Genomic DNA, 18,569 nt, shown 5'->3' with positions numbered 1-18,569 from the left:
TGTTTGACTTGTTTTCCCCGAAAGTGAAGGCTACAAATCCCTAAATAGGCCTACAAATTGCATTCAAGTGTAGCCTAGGTCTTTCAGACTGAGGCTATCACATTGCTAAACTCACAGCTTTTTTGTATTTCTCTTATTGCTGCTCACTAGGCAGGTTTCCATTGCTTTTGTTGAATAAACCTGGGTCAATGTCGCAAAAAAAACATGGCGACTTGTAATGGAAACGGCAGCTATCGAAGAAATGTTCTAAAGATCAACAACATTTTCTATCCATTCAACGGGTGGATTTGTCTTGTCAAACTTTCTTCATTGTAAGAAATGATGATGGAAACAGTTTTTCAGAATAAATGAATAATTGAAGGTACTCTGGGCACGTGAAGTCACACGTAACTATAAAGCTTCACTACACATTTTAATTCTAAATGTCTACTGCTTGCAAAATCATTTTTTCCCCCAACTATAAAATGTTTATTTGCAGAACAAGGATTGTCTTGACTTTCAAGAATGCCTGAATTGTTTTGCCTTGCTTTTCTGGTTGGCTGGATGCAAGTTTTACAATCCAATTATTTCAGCTCTACAGGAGTGCAAGTTTCACAATAGCACAGACCATGGCGATACATTGGCACGTGAGAATTATTAGAATATGGCAAAGATGAGTCAATTCTTGCATTTTATCCATGCTGGCTTTTGCGGGCTACCTGAGACATGAAACATACTGTAGGTGGGAAGGCATACAGACTGTCACATTTATTAATGCGCAAATTCCCTAAATGGATCATGGAAACAGTTCAACAACTTTTTTTTTATTTGGCACTCAAGGTTTTTGCGAACATTGTAATTTTTTGGTGGAGGGGGTTGACGTCATTACGTTTTTTTGTCACAAGACAGTTCAGTAGAAACAAAGGCAGTTGTTGCAATTTCTATGCAAACTTTATAAATGTCAACCAAAAATTGCTGGACAAGTTAATGGAAATGGCTTATGTAGGCCTAGGTCTATCCCATATTGCTATGGATCTTTTGATTTTTAAGCTGGTTATGGCTTACACTCTAGCCCAGGGATGAGCAACTCCAGTCCTGTGTGGCCTGATTGGTGTCACATTTTTGCCCCAGCTAACACACCTGGCTCCAATAATCAACTAATGATCTTTAGTTTAGAATGCAATTAGTTTAATCAGATGTGTTTGCTAGGGTTTGGGGGAAAAGTGTGACAACCTCTTTGGCCCCTGAGGACTGGAGTTGCCCATCCCTGCTCTAGCCTTCTTAGTGATAAATGTATCAGATCTGCAAGTCTACTGTGTAGCCTTATGAATGGATAGTCCACACTGTGACCAAAGTTGCATCAATATTTTTACACCAGCTAATTTCTGGACCAACTGTAGATGAGGCTCTCAATCAACTATGTTATTCATTGTGAGCCTTTTCATTGTGTTATTGTTGATTTGCCAGCAATGAACACGGTTCTTTCCAGTTAAGCTCTTTTCCAAGCCAGGTTTTGTGGGCAGCACTTTCTTGGCACATTGAAAGCGTTGAACTTTGATCCTCTCTCTGCCTGGAGATTGATGGAGGAAATATTGACATTTCTGCCATGTAAAGTTCCAAGTAATCTCTCGACCACACAAGGACCTGTCTCACTTCCCAGCTGTGAAAAACGATTTATTTTATCTGATGTCCACTCCTGTGACTCAATGTTCAATATCCTCTGTTTTAATAGGTCAATTATGTCTATTGAAATGTATTGGAGAGCAGAGAAATCTGTATTTACCCCCTCAAGATTTACTGCACATACTTTCACTCACCTAGCTCTTGGTTGGTCCAGGAAGCCCACATTTAGGAAACCTTTTGTGTCAACAAACCTCTCATTACTATTGAACAAAGCTTAATGCACTTGTCGTGCAAGAACTGACTGGTTCGAAGGTAGTCTACTGCCAAAGGATCCACTCAGCAAATGATCACATTTTAAAATGTATTTTATTTCACCTTTATTTAACCAGGTAGGTCAGTTGAGAACAAGTTCTCATTTACAACTGCGACCTGGCCAAGATAAAGCAAAGCAGTGTGACAAAAACAACAACACAGAGTTACACATGGTATAAACAAATGTACAGTCAACTATAGAAAAATATGTATACAGTGTGTGCAAATGAAGTAAGGAGGTAAGGCAATAAATAGGCCAATAGTGGTGAAGTAATTACAATTTAGCAATTTACGCTGGAGTGATATATGTGCAGATGAGGATGTGCAAGTAGAAATACTGGTGTGCAAAAGAGCAGAAACACAAATATGGGGATGAGGTAGGTAGGTAGTTGGTTGGATGGGCTATTTACAGATGGGCTGTGTACAGCTGCAGCGATCGGTAAGCTGCTCTGACAGCTGACGCTTAAAGTTAGTGAGGGCGATATATAAGTCTCCAACTTCAGTTTTTTATTTTTTATTTTTTTTGCAATTCATTCCAGTCATTGGCAGCAGAGAACTGGAAGGAAAGGCGGCCAAAGGAGGTGTTGGCTTTGGGGATGACCTGTGAAATATACCTGCTGGAGCGTGTGCTACGGTTGGGTGTTGCTATGGTGACCAGTGAGCTGAGATAAGGCGGAGCTTTACCTAGCAAAGACTTATAGATGACCTGGAGCCAGTGGGTTTGGCGACGAATATGTATCGAGGACCAGCCAACGAGAGCATACAGGTCGCAGTGGTGGGTAGTGTATGGGGCTTTGGTGACAAAACGGATGGCACTGTGATAGACTGCATCCAATTTGCTGAGTAGTGTTGGAGGGTAATTTGTAAATGACATCGCTGAAGTCAAGGATCCGTAGGATAGTCAGTTTTTCGAGGGTATGTTTGGTAGCATGAGTGAAGGAGGCTTTGTTGCGAAATAGGAAGCCGATTTCAAACTGTAACTTTGGATTGGAGATGCTTAATGTCAGTCTGGAAGGAGAGTTTACAGTCTAGCCAGACACCTAGAATTTGTGGACAACTATAAATACCTAAGTCAGAACCATCCAGAGTAGTGATGCTAGTCGGGCGGGCCGGTGCGGGCAGCGATCGGTTGAAGAGCATACATTTCGATTTACTAGCAGTTGGAGGCCACGGAAGTAGTGTTGTATGGCGTTGAAGCTCGTTTGGAGGTTTGTTAACACCGTGTCCAAAGAAGGGCCAGATGTATACAGAATGGTGTCGTCAGTGTAGAGGTGGATCAAAGTATCACCCGCAGCAAGCGCGACCTCATTGATATATAGATGGATGGATGGATGGATAGATGGATAAAAGAGTCGGCCCAAGAATTTAACCCTGTGGCACCCCCATAGAGACTGCCAGAGGTCCGGACAACAGGCCTTCCGATTTGACACACTGAACTCTATCTGAGAAGTAGTTAGTGAACCAGGCGAGGCAGTCATTAGAGAAACCAAGGCTTTTGAGTCTGCCGATAAGAATACGGTGATTGACAGAGTCGAAAGCCTTGGCCAGGTCGATGAAGACGGCTGCACATGTGGCTTACCACCAATGTCCCAAATGCAATAAGGGACTGTAAGACTACACAATGACAGCCTTCTCTGCCAGCCTTGACAAGTTGGTATAATACAACACTGGTCCATATGCAAATCAATATTGGGCAAATTTCCAGGCTAATCATGCTGGTCCTGTCAGACCAGAGTTAAAATGGACAACTCCCATTAGTAGCAGTGGGTTCTGCTACAGGTCTTGGACCTGTTCATAACTGTGTAGCCATATTACACGCTCACATCTCTCCATTCCACTTCCACCTTACACTGTAGCCTTGCAAATATGTCAGAGTGAATAGAAAGTGATACCACCATGCTTTTTAGAAATGACACTGAATAAAAATATAAACGCAACATGCAATAATTTCAAAGATTTTACTGAGTTACAGTTCATATAAGGAAATCAGTCAATTTAAATACATTCATTATGCCCTAATCTATGGATTTCACATGACTGGGAATACAGATATGCATCTGTTGGTCACCGATACAGTACCTTTAAAAAATAAAATAAAAAGATAGTGGTGTGGATCAGAAAAACAGTCAGTATCTGGTGTGATCACCATTTGCCTCATGCAGCGTGACACATCTTTCTCATATAGTTGATCAGGCTGTTGATTGTGGCCTGTGGATTGTGGCCACTTTCACTTTCTGTCCTCACACTCATAAAATGACTGCTGATTTTCAACTGTATTATGGAGCGCAAATCCCCATTTGCACAAGGTGAAAGTTTTCCTTCATTTTTTAACCTTTTGAAGTCAACATTGTTTTTACATTTAGATTATTTACTCAACAAATTTTCACTGAGAGAGCAGCTTGCTGTGGAACGGGTAAGATATTTGTTTACATGTTTGATTGGTCAGATAAGTGCAGGCTTGTGGTAATGGCTGGAGTAGAATAAGTGGAATGGTATCAAATACGTCAAACGCATCGTTTCCATGTGTTTGATGCTATTCCATTTGCTTCGTTCCGGCCATTATTATGCCTCCTGTGATGTGGGGAGAGAGCGGGGTGAGGATGGAGGCGGCTTGACATGAAGCACTGAACATCATGATGTGAATTGGAATGTGTTTAGGATATTACATGCATTATTACAGAATGATGCACCAGAAATGTGTAATATTTTTAGAACATGGAACAAGGAAAAACATTATTAACCGGTTCTTAAGATTTGAAAATAATGGTTCTGTCCCGAACACTAGATATCACTTTTGTTTCTGTTCTCAAAATGGTTTTGTTCTTTTTTTCTTTTCTTTTTTTTTTAAAAAAGGTTCCAATCCCTGACTAATATAATAACCTACTTCTCTACTAAAGCAGATTTAGTTTTTCTGCAGTGATGAGAGGATGTGGTCAGCAGTGGTGGAAGAAGTACCCAATTGTCATACTTATGTAAAAGTAAAGATGTCTTAAAAGAAAACTACTCAAGTGAATGTCACTTTAGCCTAATAGTTTAAAATTATCTGTTCAGTTTTGACCAACCTTTGGAAATGACTGATTTTGAATGAGTTGAATGAACCTATGGCTAAATCATTTTTTTCACAGTTAGTTCACTTAAGAAGGTCCCTCCATTGTTTGATGGCTATTAATTCTCTTCTATATCTTGTTGCCAAACCACAGCTCAGAGCATGTCCCTGATTAGTGATCATCCAAGCAAAATGTAGGCCTAGGATTTTTCCAACTGTCCACTGCAAATAAATCAGTCTTCTGATCTGGTCCAGGCAGAACAAAAGTAGCAATACATTCTCTTCCAATTCAGATGCTCCTTATTTCAAGGGGAGCCTTATACTGCTACTTAGTTAGCTTAGGAATACCTTGCAGCAATTAATTTTTCTCCCTTTTCTCAAGATCAGGGTTATTCGTCGATATTGAGTAGTTTACATGACACAATCCTACACCAGTTTATGATGCCTGATATTTCTTGCACCCTAGTGCTAACCAAACCCAGTTGAATGTGAAATGTCACTGGTCTCATAGACTAGACGTAACATGGTAAATGTAAATCCTGGACACTGAAATTGGAATGGTATGTTACATTTGCTTTGGTTACATAAGACGGAAGATTACTTGAGGCAAAAATGAAAGGAGGGTTTGTATGGTCGGGGTGGGTGTATAACGTGAATGTCTAGCAACCCAAAGGTTGTGTGTTCGAATCTCATAATTTATCATTTTAGCTAAATTTGAGATTTTGCTACTACTTACTACTTTTTAGCTACTTTGCAACTACTTAGCATGTTAGCTAACCTTTCTTCTAACCTTAACCCTTTTAGCTAGCCCTAACCTAACTCCTAACCTTGACCCCTAACATCTAGCAACCCAAAGGTTGTGTGCGAATCTCATCAAGGACAATTTTAGTTAATTAACAACATTGCATGTTAGCTAACGCTTTTCCTAACCTTAACCCTTTTAGCTAACCCTAACCTAACTCCTAGCCCTAACCTTGACCCCTAACTCTAGCCCCTAGCCACCTAACTAACGTTAGCCATAACAATTTGGAATTCGTAACATATCCTACATTTGGAAATATGTAAAATATTGTACGAATTGCAATTTGTAACATATACGAAATGGATGATGGACATCCACAAAATAATAAATGCCATACGAAACATTACATATCATACTAAATGCAGTGTCTCAGAATTGTATGCACAGAATAATACAAAATGCTCTGAGACTAGGTTGGAAATGTCTGGTGTGTGGCTGCTATTACGGATGGGCATTAGAAATAATTTCACTACTCAAATATCATGATTCTTTCCCCCCTCAAATATCATGATTCTTTCCCCTACATGTTTTTAATCTGAGCCTTGCGCGAGGGGGAGACGAAGAGGGTTCCACTATGATGATGCTGCTGCTACAGCAGTAGGCAGAGGAGGGTTCGGTTGTGTGAGTGTGAGATGGAGAGAGACAGACTAGAAAGTAGCCACGCTGGCTCATGCTAGTTAGTTAACCAGCAGCTAATTTTATGTTTATCTATCAGCCCATAACAGTGCCTGTCTTGACTCTAGGGCTGGGCGGTATACCGGTATTGATGCACGGACCAGTTTGGGTTTTTACGTTACCTTCTATAACGGTGTTTGAATGTTTGGTTTGTTAAATGTGATATAGTTTACAAAGCTACTTTAGTCATCTTTCTCAGCTCTCTCTCCATGTCGCTATCCACACAGACCTAGCCCCGCCCCCTGTCTCTCAAGGTGCAAATTTGTTGTTCCTCGACCACGAGACACTTGCGTTCAGTCTGCATGGTCAATGCAGAGCATGCAACAATGTTGATGACAATGATGCTGTTTTTGCTTTGCTTTTTAATATAAATCTATAATTACACTATTAGTTTGTGATTCTTACATCTACAAACAGCAAGTTTGGCCTAAATATTGTTAGCCACTAATGCAAATTGCTAGCTAGCTAATAAATATACTGAGTCAGAGAAAACGTAATTAGATATACAGCCTGATAATACCAGCGAACATTAAATGTAGCCAAAGACTATTGAGTCCCCTAGGAAACACTTCTCAACACTTTGGTTCCTACCCTGTCACAATAACTCCTCTCTGGCATTTTAATTTGTTGTCATGTCAAACACTGTATTTAAAGTGCCCACTATATTATATTCGAACTATAGAATTAGAATAATCATATTTCCATGATTCCAACAGTTCACCCAAGTGTTTTGCTCTAAATCGCTAGTGAAAATCGCAATTGCAACATTTGGTTAAAAATAAGGCCTAGATTGTTTGCCCATGTCGTGCAGCCCTACATGGCAGTGTGGACATGATCTCAAATGAGTGCAGGAAATGGATAAATGCGTAAAATCATTTTTGTTTGAAGTTTAATTGAACGGTATAAAACAGAATGGAGAAATACCCATTGCAATCACATAGAATGTATGTGTTGCCGCTATAGGGTCACACACTACTCATAAAGCAAATGTATAACTTGTATTATTCAAAAACATAAAATATTGTCATAACGTCCACTTTAAAAAAATAAATAATTAAATACCGTGTTATAATATTTTGGCCATATCACTCAGTCCTACTTGACTGCATCAAATCGATAGCTAGCTGCGCAAAGTTAGCCAGCTAGCTATCCAGGTAAATAAGGCTACAATATGCTGCGCTCCCTGTCCTTGTAAACAAATAACATCATAATTCAGATTAAACAGCCTACCTTGTTTGTTGTAGCCCACTCATTCTCATTTAGCTGACGTTTAATTACGTAATTTCTTTCCATTTTGCATTGATTAGAGATCTCTTGCTACACATGGAACCTTGGACTGTAGAGCAGTTTTGATTGGCTGACAAAATCAACAAGCTACATGTGTGTAGGTTACCGGCATAGATGGCTACCAGTATGCATGTCTTTTTAAAAAAACATTATGGGGCACACGTCATACACTACATTTTACTTCAAAAAAATAAATAAATTAGGAGTTTCAAATGTCATCCTTGTATGTAACAGTGTCATGTGGATAATTTACTTAAGACAAGGCATTTTCATTCCTAATTAAATTAGGCCTAAAAAAAATACACAAGTATTCAAATACTAACATCCGTTTCAGATATTCAAATATTTGAATAACTGTGCCCATCCCTAGCTACACTCTAAATTAAATCAATTAGCAACAGACTGGCTCATGATTAAAATGTGCAAAGTTATTAGGGCTGTCCTCGACTAAAAAAGATCTTGGTCGATCGAGAGTCGTCTGTTCTTTCGACCAATCAATTGGTAGAAATGTAAAACAGGGTGTGTCCATATATGGAAAAATACATATGTTTGAATACAGTCAACTATATGTAGGCTACTGAGCTTGTCTGATGCTTTAAGCACTGCGATTTAAAAATGAATACACAAATTACTGAAGAGAGAGCCAGAGATCAATATAGCCTAACCTGAAGAAAAAAAACCTGTTCCCGACACTCTTCCTCCCGCTGCTGCTGGCCTTTGCAGATTATGCCAGTTTATGCTCCTGAAGTTGTCGGTAAAGGGCTACACCAGCGGTCAGCAACTTTTTCCATATGGAGTGCAAAGTTATCATACTATTTCTACTGATCTGCATGCCAGTTATGATTTTCAAATTCACATTTTCATGGAACAGTTTTATATATCTCAATCATTTACATTTACATTTAAGTCATTTAGCAGACGCTCTTATCCAGAGCGACTTACAAATTGGTGCATTCACCTTATGATATCCAGTGGAAAAACCACTTTACAATAGTGCATCTAAATCTTTTAAGGGGGGTTAGAAGGATTACTTTAACCTATCCTAGGTATTCCTTAAAGAGGTGGGGTTTCAGGTGTCTCCGGAAGGTGGTGATTGACTCCGCTGTCCTGGCGTCGTGAGGGAGCTTGTTCCACCATTGGGGTGCCAGAGCAGCGAACAGTTTTGACTGGGCTGAGCGGGAACTGTGCTTCCTCAGAGGTAGGGAGGCGAGCAGGCCAGAGGTGGATGAACGCAGTGCCCTTGTTTGGGTGTAGGGCCTGATCAGAGCCTGAAGGTACGGAGGTGCCGTTCCCCTCACAGCTCCGTAGGCAAGCACCATGGTCTTGTAGCGGATGCGAGCTTCAACTGGAAGCCAGTGGAGAGAGCGGAGGAGCGGGGTGACGTGAGAGAACTTGGGAAGGTTGAACACCAGACGGGCTGCGGCGTTCTGGATGAGTTGTAGGGGTTTAATGGCACAGGCAGGGAGCCCAGCCAACAGCGAGTTGCAGTAATCCAGACGGGAGATGACAAGTGCCTGGATTAGGACCTGCGCCGCTTCCTGTGTGAGGCAGGGTCGTACTCTGCGAATGTTGTAGAGCATGAACCTACAGGATCGGGTCACCGCCTTGATGTTAGTGGAGAACGACAGGGTGTTGTCCAGGGTCACGCCAAGGTTCTTAGCACTCTGGGAGGAGGACACAAGGGAGTTGTCAACCGTGATGGCGAGATCATGGAACGGGCAGTCCTTCCCCGGGAGGAAGAGCAGCTCCGTCTTGCCGAGGTTCAGCTTGAGGTGGTGATCCGTCATCCACACTGATATGTCTGCCAGACATGCAGAGATGCGATTTGCCACCTGGTTATCGGAAGGGGGAAAGGAGAAGATTAATTGTGTGTCGTCTGCATAGCAATGATAGGAGAGACCATGTGAGGATATGACAGAGCCAAGTGACTTGGTGTATAGCGAGAATAGGAGAGGGCCTAAAACAGAGCCCTGGGGGACACCAGTGGTGAGAGCACGTGGTGCGGAGACAGATTCCCGCAATCCATTTGCTCCATGTTCCCTTCATAGCTCTTAGGGCTGACTCCATTAAGTCGACTGGTCGATTGTTTGGTCGATAGGCTGTTGGTCGACCAAGATTTTTTTTAGTCGAGCAGTGGCAAATATAATTTTTTTTTATGGCACACGAGGCACCCGTCTGATACACGCCTGTATGAGCGGAATGCATTAACAGAAATTACCTTAACCAAACAAACATTGTAGATTTTAGAAATAATGGGAATTAATTGGTAAATGTACTACTGGTGTGCCATCCCTGCGGCCTCTGCGATGGATTAGTCCGCACATACAGGCGTGAATCAGACGGGTGCCTCGTGTGCCATACATTTTTTTTATATTTGCCACTGCTCGACTAAAAAAAATCTTGGTCGACCAACAGCCTATCGACCAAACAATCGACCAGTCGACTTAATGGAGTCAGCCCTAAGAGCTATGAAGGGAACATGGAGCAAATGGATTGCGGGAGCAATACCTCATTGATCCTGTATTTACTTATCATTGGGTAGGCTATATTATGGTTGCTATTTCAGTAATCGGCCATCGGATGCATGTAGGCATACATAATTGTCACACATGCACTGTGCATCACTGTTCATCATATTTTTTGGAATTCATATTTCACCATGTTATATAAATGGCTGCAAGAATATTAGAAACTAAGCACTGCGTCAATATTCTGCCTCGGTTAAAAGGACAGAGCCTAGGCCTCTTAGCCTAGTATGCTGCGCAACATTTGCTGTCAGTGAAAAGCCGGAAAATATGTGTAGGACATAGAAAGTTCAAAAGCCAACCCATTTTCATGCTAAGCTACTTGGTCACAGGTCAGAGGAGCAGTAGTACGTTTTTAGGGAAGACCGCAGTAGTGGTGCGTGGGTAAAATCACAGGGGAAGCCAGGAAAAAAAGCAATATTACAACCTATGTGTTGTGATAATTGCATTGTTTGCTCTTTAACCTGTTACTTCATACGCCTTGCAACTGTGATATATATAGGCCTAAATGCAGAGACAATAAGAAGACCGTAGCAGAATAAATTCAACCACACCTTTGTTTCATCAAAACAACAGACAGCAACCTCTGTCCAGTGAAGTCCCCAAAGCATATTGCATATAACTGACAGTTACATGACCTACAGCATGGTCAAGCAAAGTAATGTTTCTGACATTTTCGGACCACTAAACAACTATTGATTTAGAACCATGGAGAGTTACCACGAGTCTCAAAGAAAACAGGAGCTGCCTCCACTATTCCAGCACCATTTCAACTTCATCATCATCAAATCACCTACAGTATGCTTAGTCTAATACAGTGACTACCAAAAAAGATTTGGTCCATTCAACGTAAGCTAATATGATGTGGCTGTCCATGGTTCTGATTTCTGTGTGCGTATGCGTTCGTGCAAGTAGAGAGAACATGTTGACTCGCCTTACTTGAAGAGAAAGGCCAATGCCATCCTTCTCATTCATGTTGATGAAACAGTCTATTACTCTGTCATACAGTACACTATTATTTTTTGTGGTCCTAGACTACCTGGATAAAATGCTTGTTCGCTAGCCTAACTTCCTTTCATGGGCAATGTTAGCCAATTAACATTAGCATTCTACATCTAGGTATATATTGAACTACCATCCTCTCAGGCCAGGGGCACAATGTATGAATTGATGGTTGGATCAGAATTGCCGTTATAAGCATTGACCAGTACAGAGAATTAAGTAAAAACACAAGTCCTAATCCCTATCTCCATGGCTAATTTAGGAAGGGGACAATTTTAGCTAGCTTGCCACCAGAGGACAACACAACGAGATGCAACAATTTAAGTTGTTTCTGTCAATGACATTTGCTCTCAATGCGATTTGATAGGAGTGACGCCAAACCCAAACTGGCTTCCATTGACACGTATTTTTTGTAATTTTTTTGGGGTGCGCCAGGACCAATTCACAGTTGAGCTGACGCTGATTAGCTATTATTTTATACTATTTTTATCAAGAGAAGCCAAATACTTGCTGGCTTCCCTTGCATTCAATGGTACGGGCTGCATCATACTCTTTCGGACAAGACCAATGGCCTACACATAGAGACAGAGGGGCGCTGTTTCGCTTGCTCAGATACTTTGTCAGATGAGATGCATTCAGCCTCTTGTGATTTGAAGGAAAATTATGAAAAACAAAGATATACATTTTTTTGGTATGTTTTCTTTCTTGGTAATTTTTGGGGGAAGTCTGGCTACCCTTCGCATCCATGAATACACACCACTGGAAGACTGTCCGTCCCCCATGTACCAGTATCATTTATTCATTCATCCACTCAGGCGTCACTCATTTACAGGGCTGGGGACTTGACGGAGAGCTACCGGCTATAACCTGTTATTTCATCGGGACCACAGATGATTTGGCAGTACTCAAGTGGCTTTACCAGGGTAATGTTTGTAGTAGACCACCATTAATTGAAGGGAAGTGCATAAGAGCGCCATAACGCAGGTATACACATTTCTGACACCTTCAATTATTAACAGATCTTAGCATCTGTTCACTTTAAACCCAAGTCCGTTTTTGAATTGTATAGTGGTAGGGAATAGGCAACTAGATTCAGCTGTGGTCTGATTTTTGTCAGAGCGGATGTTCGGGGGTCCAGAACATAATTATTTGTACACTGCAAAATTGAGTAGTAAGCCCAAAAATATATTGTATTTGAAAACAGTTTTGTACCTGATTTTTATATTGACCCGATCACATCTCTTTTTATTTGTGGGAATACTTGATATACATTTTAACTGAATTCCTGGTGATTTAAGTATGTTTTGCAGAAAAACTGAAATCCTTGGTGATATTAGTCTTGTTTGTTTTTTTTTTTTTACAAAAATCTTTGGGGGGGGGGGGGGGAAATCACTCACAGGCTGGTTTTGGCCCATGGGATGCCTGTCACCGACCCCTGCCATACATCTTCAAGAGTTTGCCCAGGATATGACAACTGTTCGATAGCGTACATTTTGCTCAGTCTGCAGTCACCGGCTGCAATGTAGGCTAGTCAATCTCAAACACGGCCGGCATCTTTTGATCTGTGATTGAATGCTAGAAAGGCAGTCACTGTCACGACGCATTGGCATTGTACTGTAGAACTTTAGTACAATTATTGATCTCACAAGATTTCTCTTCTCACATCCTAATTTGTTCATGATTGGCATATAGATTTCTTTGACCTGACCACATTTCCTCTGTCCCAGCACCATTCTCTTCTCCTGTTTGACCTTTGGTCTCTTCCAGCTATGCAGCCGATAAATCAGCAAAACCGTAATCACAAAGTTTATGCAGGCTTTGGGCATCTTGATACCCTTGGCAAAAACTAAACAGTAGGGCCTCATTTTATTCACAGTGCAGTACTGTGGTGTTAAGAAGCCTTCCAGCAGGATGAGTTAGGCTAGTCTCATTAAAGATGCTGAACTATATTGAAGCTGCTCACTCTCCTTCATGGATATATATTGTGTGACACGACACCTATGATTTATTGCTGCTTGCTTCTTTAAAGTGATATTTTGGTAAGAGTCCGATGAATTGTGGATACCATGTTTATGTCTGTCCAGTATGAAGGAAGTGGAGGCAGTTTTGTGAGCCAATGCTAACTAGTGTTAGCACAATGACGAAGTCTATGGGGGATCTGCTAGCATGGGTTTGGACCTATGCAATACGATGACTGCACATTTTGCCTTACTTCCTGGATCCAGTCCTATACTGTTTTTGAATGAGCTTTAAGATTATATAATCAAATTAATGAAAACACGGTCATTTGAGATGTTTATATGAATTTATATTTGTGGATTAATTTACTTCTACCTAATACATTTTATAAAGATTTTTGATTTCATATCTTATTTTTTTTTCTTTGCTTGAAGACCATTGAATAAACGGAAGTGGTCACACTTTCCCATCGTAAAGCGATGTTATCACTGATATTGCACATAGGTCTACCTTTCATTTACCATATTGGCTATTGTTTCTCAAATAACATTATAGTCTAATACAAATCTGGTTCAGGTCAGATTAAAGAAGGGTTCCTAATTAGGGCAGGGCTCAACATTAACGCTTGTCCTCTTGTCCAGGACAACTTGAATCTGAGCGGAGGCGGTCAGCATTTTAAAACTATTTAATCATAATTGTTTAAAATCTGGATGTTTTATGTCATTTTATGAAGCATGTATTACCTTTTTTCAAAGTAGCGTAGCTACAATTCAGCCTTTTTATAAATGTTGAGGGAATTATTTTATAAACACTTAACATGCTATTGAAACCAGCATTTTTCTCATGTTCTGTTTTTTTTTTAAATCTATTTTGTTTTATTGTCCAGCAGCCAAAGGCATAATCCTAGTCATAGTTTTTGAGAACGGCGTTTTCCCTCTAATTGCATTTTGGAACATTTGCGCGTCGCCTACAGCCATGTGTGCTTTGTTGAGCTTACAATATGAAAATATAAAACTAATCACATTTTTTTTGTAAGCTAAACGATCTGATCTGTCCTCCCAGAACTGTCCCCAGAGCCGGTTTTGAACCAAATACACATTTGTTTTATCACCTCCAATTTCGAGCCCTGGAGGAACTTATTTTATAAGGCATAAAAAGTATTTGATTGTAATGTTGCAATATTTTATAGGCTACCAAGAGTGGCCAACCATCCTTCAGGAGAGCGTTAAAGAGCCATCCTTCAGGAGAGCGTGTTCTATTTTGAGACAGGCTGGAATATGCAAAGAAGCCAATATGCAGACAGTAGCCTACATTTTTGTCTGACTAATGCATTTCATTTTGTAAAGTGGTTTCTTGCATCATACAGGGATGTAAAAATGGTGTTACAGTACTAAATCAGTAATCCAAAGGACAAGTATCTAAAATAGTTCATGTCAAGCCCTTATGTGGGTCTCACCCCCCCACAGGTGGTCGCCAAAGTTCCCTGGTGGGTCACAGGACCTTCTTTGATTTGGGGCGGGGGACATTTTTTCTAATGTGGAAAAATAAACCTGGATTTAAGGACTCAAGCCTCTTGCTAGACTAGCTGTGAAAGTGTCTGTGAAGTTGCTTAGCTTCCTCACACACTAGTGATGTATCCATTGATTGCATCACTCAAATCACACTCTGTGTGAGGAGTGCATCAGGGATTGACTGGAGCTAAATCAATCAATGTGGATTTGGGTAGCTTCAGGGGCTCTATCGACGTCCTGCAGCTGCAGCAGTTCTCTTCTGACTGTCTGTCTCTGTTTTGTCATGCCTGTCTGATTGGTAACCCAGCTTGGCCCTTTGTCATTCTGCTTTCCTAAAGCTCAGTATATGTTCACTCAAGGGGTGTATGTTCGTTATGAAATAAGAACTGATTGGTGTAGTGCAGTGTTTCCCAAACTCTCCACGGGACCCAAAGAGGTGCACATTTTGGTTTTTGCCCTAGCACTACACGGCTGATTCAAATAATCATCAAGCTTTGATTATTTGAATCAACTGTGTAGTGCTAGGGCAAAAAACTAAACGTACACCCCTTGGGGTCCCGAGGACAGAGTTTGGGAAACACTGGTGTAGTGGAAATGGCCCAATTCACTGGGGTTGGTAATTGCTTAGTCTTAGAACACTCTCCAGTCCACATGTGAATTTATGTATCGCTATAGTCAATGTTTTTGAAGTAGCTGTGAACTAATTGAAATGGGCAATCTGAATACTGCAGTAGAAAAGAACCAGGCCCAGATAATTACCACAACAGGTATGCTTTGTCGTGTGTGAGGCACCCAGTGAGGAAGCCACCAGGTGTTTTGGAGATGCTTGTGTGTTTACTGTTTTTGTTAGTTCACTTTTTGGATTGCAATTTCTTTCACCCAGGATGAGCTACTGAATATTAGGGACAAGTTACCAGGTGGTTTTTGTTCTGAGATTCTGTCCTCATCCGACGATATACTGCTGAAAACCCCAGACCACGAGTCAGATTTCTGAGGCTATGCGACTGTGCTTTGGAGAAAGAGGGGGAGATGCGCCAGGGTTGAAGGTGAGGTCTCCGTTTCCTGCTCCTAGGTCATTTCCTCTCCAATGTGCATTCACTCACCTCAAAATCGACATGCTACAACTTCTGATTAGAACAAAAAAGGACTTCTGTCACTTCTGCTTCACTGAATCTTGTCTAAATGACGACACACCTGAAGCTGCTGTGGATATACCAGGCTTCCAGCAATACTGGGCTGATGGTGTCCCAGATCTGTGCAAAAAATCCTAAGGTGGCGCTGTATGCTTTTACGTCAAACAACGTTGGTGCAATGATGTCACTTTACTGGCGAAATCTTTATATCCTGACTTGGAATGTATTTTCATCAACTGCCATCTGTTTTAGTCACCACGTCCCTCGCCCCCTGGTTTTGGGGTTCCGGGGTCCCCTCCAGATAATTATGTATAAGGACTTTTTATCAGGACATTCTATTTCAAAATGAATGAAAAATAAAATGATGCTGACACTTCTAAAATATAATGTCCTCCTCTAGAAATTATTCCAATTACATATTGGGTTTTTGTTACAATTATTTTAACATATTGGACCATACAAATAGCCTATGCATGGTCCATATTATCAGGTATGCTAATAGCAATAAGCATTAATACCTGTAGTTGGGGCTGTTGCGGTGACTGTATTACCGCCACACCGGTGGTCACGAGTCATGAAGGCAGTCAGAGTCTACGTGACCATTTAGTCACGGTAATTAGGCTTCTCCATGCTCTGATGCTGCTGATGGTCATTAGTAGCCTATCAAACTTGCTTAACTGCCTGGTACTCAGCACTCTTGTCCCTCTAATAACTCTGACATCAATGCAAATGTAATCGAAAATCTAATCAAACACTTCATGAGAGCCCATGAGCTCATGTTGTGCAATGTTTCTATAGGCTATGCAATTGCGTGAGAACAGAGTGATGGCCTCTACTAAAAAGAGGAGGATCCTATCAGCTTTCTATAGGCTAGGCCTACTATTTTTCTCAACTATTTTCTCAACTTTCCTAATATTAAGCACATTGCTTATCATTACAACATGAGTATAGCCTACCTGGCTGGCATGAAAATGACCCATGGGAAAAGCATTCTCTATTTGCTATTTAATAGATTGCATGTATTTTTTCCACTGCCCCTGTTTCGAGACAGGTGCATGATTTAATGGTTCATTCTAAATCCAAACAAATTTCACGCATATATTATTTATTATATGTAAAGACAAGATTAAATTAAGAATAGGCTAATATTGTCACCCATCAGACTATCATTTGTGAATTATATATTATCACTGAATGATGCCCAGCATAAGGCAAGAAACAATGCCTTTTATTATTTTGCGCCTTTTCGAATCATCTCGTAGTATAGGCCTATATGTTTTGAAGGTTTGTATCACAACTAAAGTGGGCAAATAACTTCTTAAAATGAAGCACATTAATCTGCTTTACAAAGGGTGTAGAGCCTAACTGGCATACATAACAGCATGTGAGTTTCAAGGTTGGGGAAGATAATTTTCACCATAAAAATGCACCTTTATAATAAAAGCATTACATGTATCATCGCATTTGCGGTGACTTTTGATAATGGGGTTTTCCCGCTAATGGAACATTTTGCACTTATATCATACTGCCATGTACACATCGCTGCGCTTATAATATGAAGAAATAAACTATAAAAATGTTAAGCTAAACGTTCTGATCTGTTGCATCAGCCACATTGTGCTAAACGTTTTTGGGATGCTAGTGGTTGTATTAATTTGGGATCCGAATTGGATAAGGAGGCGCGCAGTTGCATCCCCGATGTGTCTGTCTTCAGTTGTAACCTGTGAGAAAGACCTGATCACGTGATGGAGAGCCATATGAGTGAACGGTGCTTCAGAGCGCGCAACACTCAGGGAGAAGGGCACAACACAGCACTCCGAGCCAAGGGCACAACGGGTGCATTACGGCCACACAAAGGGGATGTCGCCGTGAAATTCGAGGCATTATCAAGTGCTTGTCAAATTGTGAATGAGAGACTGATGAAGTGTGTACAGCCTGTGCAAAAAAAAAGCAGAGCTCATACCTTTCAAGCGACTTTTTTCAAATCATCATACAATGTATTAAAAATCAAAACATATAACCCAATGTTTGTAGAACAACTAAAGTTACATTAACAACACTAAATGAATCACAGAGAAGTACCTATTTCTTTGTTCACCACCCAACACAGAATAGCCGCATGTGCGCACTCCCTCAAATTGTTTGGAGAAAATATCCTTTCAATTTTATTCAGCTTTGTTCAATTGTATTTTTCATACTATGAAATCATATAAAATAATGCCACGGAATTCTAAGCAAATCTTGTCTGCTATATGAACTAGTGTAGCCCACATCCATTTGGCGTAGCCATGTCAGGACCTAACTTGGTCTCACGGCACATGGGGTAACATGCCCCCTGCCTGTACTTCTCACAGAAACCACTTCATGTCACCATTTCCCCAACACTTTCCCTGGTTGCCACTACTCTTACTCAACCAAAAATTGTCTCACAATTTAAGTCACTACCCAAAAATGATTTTGAGGTAGGGTGGCGTTTTAGCCCAAGTTACCCTACAATTGCACCATGTTACATTTAGCCCCACTCCTCCCCTATGCACTCATAGTTAATTGCACAAGGCCATGACGCTGCTAAAATCTCCGGGTTTAAAATGGTGCAGTTTGCGCATATTTAGTACTTAAGAAACAAAGGCAATTAAAACGGCTGTTTCCCCTGCTATTGCAAGAATTGTTGTGCATTGACTGCTTGTCAGAATGCAGGTTTCCCTCCCTATGGCA

General features: G+C 40.8%; 1 protein-coding gene across 1 annotated transcript in view; it reads left to right on the top strand.

The window, feature by feature from the left end:
* The window catches only part of plcl2 (phospholipase C like 2), a 61,202-nt gene that overhangs the window by 2,371 nt on the left and 40,262 nt on the right, over nucleotides 1–18,569 (top strand). The gene's annotated exons all lie outside the window — the stretch shown is intronic.

This window comes from Salmo salar, chromosome ssa05 (genome assembly GCF_905237065.1).
Source record: "Salmo salar chromosome ssa05, Ssal_v3.1, whole genome shotgun sequence".
NCBI lineage: Eukaryota > Metazoa > Chordata > Actinopteri > Salmoniformes > Salmonidae > Salmo > Salmo salar.
This window is presented reverse-complemented; position numbering and strand designations above follow the sequence as displayed.